We start from the raw sequence: 6,462 nt of genomic DNA on the forward strand, positions 1-6,462 counted from the left end.
AACCAACCGTTACTTACAATTTTATTTTAAGAATATACAATGGTAAATGATCAACATTTGACTAGTTTTTTTATGATAAATACATTTTTGGTTCCAACAAATATACATAAGGTAGGATAGTTACATACTCATCAAATAAAATTAAATATTATTATATGTACAAATTATTTTAATCACGTTTTACATTTGCATTTCATTAATTTTAATAATTTACAATAAAAAACATATTATAAACTCAAACATTACAAGTCTTTGTTACAGTCCATCTTATAGTAAATAGTTACACCTTTTTGGCTATAGGCACCTACTTTTATATGTACTTATACTTTTTTAAATATTCATTATTTTTGAGATTTTTTTATTGTGCCAAACACTAGAAAATTGGTTTGAGAATTAACCAAATAAAATCATTTGAAAAAAAAAACAATAGTTAAATTGCAGAAATATGTAATACGTACTAACATTATTTCTTTCTCAAATGATTTTATTTTATATAAAGTAAATATTTAATATCTTTGAAGATATGAAACATAAATAATAATAAAACAACACATCTAACTGTTATCGTCGTATAAATGTATCAAAATGTTGTAGGATTCAAATAAACATTAAGAGGTATTTAGAAGACATTTTAACTCTTTAATTTTTTTAAGTATGTTAAAGATTTTTTGGAGTTAACGTGAGAAAATTCCATGGAGCTTACAAGTTTTATTTTTGTACGAATCATATACACTTCTGCATTTTTTATATGGTCAATAGTAAAAAAATTGCGAATTTAGCGTGACCACCAATTCTTATGATAAGTTTATAATATTTTTAAATGTATGAATTATATATCACAATGCAATACTTTATTTATTTTAAAACGGTTGATGTGATTTTAAAATTACATATTTTTTTTATCAGTACCAATTACAAATTTAAGCTATAAAATACACAAATATATACCTACATACATATTGAGAGATTGTTTAATACGAACATACACCATATATTATATTTACAGAATACAAAGACATCACTTCTTCAAGTATTATTACGTTAGGTATTAAACATATACCATTCATTTTATAGTACAATATTCTCACTTTTATTTGTGTTATTTATTTACACACGTTAAATATGAAGAAAAAAAAACAATATACTCGCATATCCTAAAAAAATTTAAAGGACAGTACAATCGATTGATTATTATCAATCAATGATTACTTATGTAAAACAGTCATAACTATCATAACTAACAATAGCGCAACATTATACATATGTCATTTATTATAATACACAAATTCATGTTTGTCGTTCGCATAAAATTAAAATAATGTAATTTAAACTAGACCATTTTTTTAAAAAGCCAGGAAAGCGTAGTTTTTCGTGGTACGGTATATTATAAGGGAAGTTCTAGAATGACGTCAGCGGTGACAAGTCCGGTAGACTGTCAGGGTCGGGTAGGGTGGGTGAGATGGGCGGGAAGCTTGTGGTGATGGGCGGCCGGGTGGGACAGGTGGGCGGGACGCGGCTGCAAGTAGCCTTGCTCGTCCAGAGGAGTTCTGCGCGCCCTCTCGTAGCAGTGCGTGTCGATGGACACGTAACTGTGGTTCAGGGCATCCTCGAACTGCTGACTGGCCTGCGTGGTGTTAGTCAGCAGCGAGGAGTCGTCCCCCGCGGCGGGCGGGGGGCCTGCGGCGGGCTGCGGGGGAAGGGCCGCGTACTTGTACCACTGGTCCAAGGACGTGGGAGAGGCGGTGTATCTGGACACACTCCTTCTTCCGTTGGGTAACATTTGATTATTAGTTTTGGAAGGACTCTTGTTCCACTGAAGATTCGCTATGTCCGGCATAGCGAATCGAATCTTCTCCCAAAAACGTTTTTCCGCCCAAAATATAACCGTACAATTCTTAAAGAAGGATTGCAGGTCGATATCCAAATTGAGAGCACTCACGTCGGTCGTTAAAATAAAAACTACTTTGTGCCGTCGGAGAGACGGATCGATGGATTCTATCGCGGTTTTCATGGCTTTTTTAAAATTTGGCTTGGACCATTCATTTTGTAAGAAACTAAAAGAAACGACTAAAATTAAACGTTTAGAAGCCTCTGTGGCATTAACAAAAGTATCGGTTAAATAATTCTCCGACGAAATTTGTAGATCTCTGTAATGTAAGCACATCGAATAACCCGATTGTTCTAACTCGGGCGATATCACGCGAGACACAAAATCATCATCCAGTACACTGTAAATCATATACCCATCGTACATTCTGTCTTTGTCTAATTCGCAATCACTGATGGAATGGCTTTTGAAGATCCTCACACCGTACTTAGAGTGAGCCCATAGACGAACATCTTGACGGAATGAAAAAATCAACGCTCCCAACAAACATATCAATATGACTGCGATCAAAATAATCGACAGTAAAGGCACGAAATTGATTCCAGTGTCAGTTTCCTGAAAGGCGAACGGTTGGTTTTCCGATGAAACTACACTCACTTGCATGTGTTCCAGGCATTTAGCTGCTGCGTCGAAAATTGTCAAGTTATTGGATCGAATAGATTCATTTGCACAAAACATGTCGTTCATATTTTCACTATTTTTAGTAAGCCACTTTTCTAATTCAAATATGCTATCACAACTACATGTCCATAAATTTCCTTCGAGATAAATATGGCTCAAACTTGAAGATGTTAGAAATTTGGGATTGAAATCTTTTATTTTGTTATATTCCAAATGTAGGGACTTTAATGATGCCAGCGATATAAAGGTTTTATTGTCAACATAAGTTATGGCATTATGGTTTAAATACAATTCCTTGAGATGTTTTGTTTGGTTAAATTCGTGTCCCTTTAGCTCTGATAAATGGTTATTTTCCAAATGCAACGTTTTCAACGAATAAAGGCCATTGAATGTTCCATTCTCAATAGAGACAATATTACTACTGTTGAGGTGTAAGATACTGAGTTTCTTTTTTCCAATAAATATATGGTTGTCTAAAGTACCAAGATTGTTCCCATCCAAATATATTTCAGTGGCATCCATCGGCATTTTCTCTGGAATACTATCATAATCAGCATTTGAGCAGTCAACTACATTGGAGCTCCAACTACTATCGTGAAAACAAGAACATCGGTTGGGACAAGTCATTTTACAATCGCAAGCTTCGTACTCGCAACATGAACATTGAGACGAACAATGACTCTCGTACGGACAAAGAAATTGCGAAGCGGGAAGATCTAGAAGGGGCGCAGATTGTTTACTTCCATGTACCAATTGGCAGGTCACATCTTCCAAATCCATGAAAAGTGGAGAAGTGCGAAGGTGATTCCATTGATTTATTTTCTGCAACCAACCCATAGTGCAATCGCAGAAGAAAGGATTATCGCTTATATAAAACTGAGGAATATCCCGGTTTCTCGGTATTGGTGGTAAATTGAACGCGCTCAGTTCGATTGTTGTCATTTTATTTCCATTTAGAACAACTTTTTTCAGATGACTTTTCCTTGAAAATGTTCCTGGTTTCAACGTAATAATATTGTTATGATTGAGAAAAAATATCTCTATGTTGTCAGGTACGGAGAGCTCGTTTATTTCTGTAATGGAGTTAAAGCTGACATCCAATGTTTGTATATTAGATGCACTGACATTAAAGTAATTTTCCAATTTGCTTATATTGTTTTTATGTATATCTAGCCACTCCAGGTTATCTGGTAAATGACTATAGTCGAACCACGCTAACTTGTTATCGGAGATGTTTAGCCAGCCGAGAGAGTGTAAATTATTAAAAACACCTCTTATGTCGGACAGTTTATTTCCATCTAATCTGATAGCTCGCAGTGTAGGGTTTGAATCAAAGGCACCTCTGTCTATGTGTTGAATATTATTAGAAGCCAAATTCAAAACTTGCAGTAGGGGCAAAGTTACAAAAGCATCTTTGGTTATATTCACAATACAATTATCAACTAAACGGAGACCGTATAACTCCTCTAGACCTTCGAACGAGGCATTGTTCACGTAACTAATGTTATTTTTGCCAATATCAAGAGCTTTCAGAAATCTCAGTTTCTTTATGGAATCAGGAATTTCTCCTAAATGATTGTCATTCAATGCCAAGTCTTGTAGGTATGTTATATTTTCGAAGGACTTTGAGTGAATGCTTTCGATATTATTTTTATCTAAATAAAGTTGACTTAGTTTATAAAGATTTGAGAAGTGGAATTGATCGATATGTTTCAATTTATTTTGCGAGAGATTTAACACATGGAGATCTTTCAAATCTACAAATGCACCTGTGCTTATTATCTCAATTTCATTGTTTTCCAAATTCAAAGATTTTAATTTTGTTAAATCTTGAAATATTTTCGGATCCAATCTGGTTAATTTATTAAACGAAAGGTTTAATATTTCCAAACGTACGATTCCAGCGAACGTATCTCTGTTAACCCATTCATTGGAAAGTTTATTTCGAGACAAATCTAACACTCGCAGCTGGTCCAATCCTTCGAGAAGTCCAGGTCCCAATACTCCCAGAGAGTTATTCGAGAGCAGAATCTGCCTTATCTCTCGAGACGACTGGAATAGTTCGGGGGGGAGTGCTACTAACTTGTTACTGGACATATTCAACCTTTTCAGGGCGGTCAATCCGACAAATGCCCTATCCCCTATTTCTACAATCGCATTTTCTTGCAAATTCAGAACTTCCAGAGTTCTCAAACTAAAGAGTCCATTGTCCGCGAGAGATACGATGTTGTTGTAGGAAACGTCCAAAACATCGAGACCCGTATTGCAAGACTTCCCCGGTGCCATAGGTCCTTTTCCCCAATCGGAAAATCCAATTTCCGATATATCTTGAAGGCGATTGTTGGTTAAGTTCAAAGATTTCAAGCTAAATAAGGGACAAAACACTTCCGACGGAAGAGTCCATATGTTGTTGTCGCCGAGATCCAAGTGCCGGAGCTCGGTGAGTCCCCTGAAGCTCTCGGCGTGCAGCTCCATGGTCATGGCCGACCAATCGTTGTTGTAGCTGCGAAGAGTGAGACTCGCGAGATCGCGCAAGGGAGATAGAACCATGGCAGGCACATACCGAAACTTGCAGGACTCAACGCGGAGGTCTCGGAGTCTCCGGAGCTGCGACAGAGATGCCAGCTGCAGAGAGCTCTCGAAGAACATGACATCCGTGCAAGCGAGCTTCAAGGAGTCCACGCGGCGAGCCTGCTGGGTCGTGAGGTTGGCCAGCAGCCCGTCCATGGCGGCCGCCGTGCGCACGCTGCAGGCCAGCTCCACGCTCACCTCCTGGCGGGCGGGGGCGGGCAGCGAGCGCTGCCAGCGGCACGAGAGGGGCGCCGCCCCCAGCCCGCCCACCCCGCCTTCTTCCCCCGTCAACACTCCGTTCGCTCCCAGTATCAACAACGCGTAAACCGTCAACAATTCGACGCCCATTTTTATATTTGCGATTTCGCGGGAATATCTTTACTATCATAAATATGTACACATTTCATTTAAGTCTATAGACGCCGACACTTTATTAACTTTTTTAATTTCTTCTCGTCGAATTAAGAAATACTCACAAACGTTATTTATCGGTCGAGTCGTGCGACAACTCGCAGTCCAAATCACTCACTTCGAACATCACATCTGTTCACAATACAAAGCGACAACTTTTCGTTTACACTACTGGCGAGGTACGATCTTAGGTAGGATCGAGAGAGATCTCCCTACGGCGATACTAAAAGTTTCGAAAAGTAGGCTCGGCTGTGTGCCGGCGCGTATTGGAACTAATGTTTAGGAGTTGCGACAGTAGAAAAAGAGATAACTGGCAGCGCAACCTCTCCCCGGAGCAACACAACGATAACTGACCTGGCGTAAGACTGAATGGGCCCGAGTGGGCCCCCCCTCCGCCAACCCACGGCTTCCCCCGCCACACCCCCACCCCGCCGATAGATAATGCGGTTACCTCATCCCTCACAGATGTCACCCTATACAAATAATAACTACAAATTTGTTTTAAATGGAGATAAATACATACGTGTAAGTTCTTTTTATAAATTATTTATTTTTATTTTTTAATCATTTACTTTTTACCCCATATAGTAAGACTTGGCAATCTTACGTTTATAATATATAAATATATATATATATATATATATATATATATATATATATATATATATATATATATATATATATATATATATATATATATATATATATATATATATATATATATATAATATATATTAATATTTGCCCTGAGAGGACGCTTAAAATTTAAACTTTAAATCAGCGATTCTCAATGTGTCCTCCGCAAGGACTCTGGGATGGCTTCGCAGCGATAAGAAGCACAAACGTTCAAAGGCCGGAAACGGGATTCTCAGGATATGCAGCTACAAAGACAAAATACCACAACACACTGGATGCTGAACCTGTCGTGCATCTTCAGCTCTCTTCTATTACGTCTGGCATTAAACAGTTAT

General features: G+C 37.8%; 1 pseudogene; it reads right to left on the reverse strand.

The window, feature by feature from the left end:
• Positions 1-243: 243 nt before the first annotated feature.
• Positions 244-5,812, reverse strand: LOC148302283 (toll-like receptor Tollo pseudogene; annotated as a pseudogene).
• Between the last annotated feature and the right edge of the window lie 650 nt (positions 5,813-6,462).

The sequence above is a fragment of the Brachycentrus maculatus genome, unplaced genomic scaffold (assembly GCF_059751285.1).
Source record: "Brachycentrus maculatus isolate JH-2025_06_01 unplaced genomic scaffold, ASM5975128v1 h1tg000468l, whole genome shotgun sequence".
NCBI classification, from domain to species: Eukaryota; Metazoa; Arthropoda; class Insecta; order Trichoptera; family Brachycentridae; genus Brachycentrus; species Brachycentrus maculatus.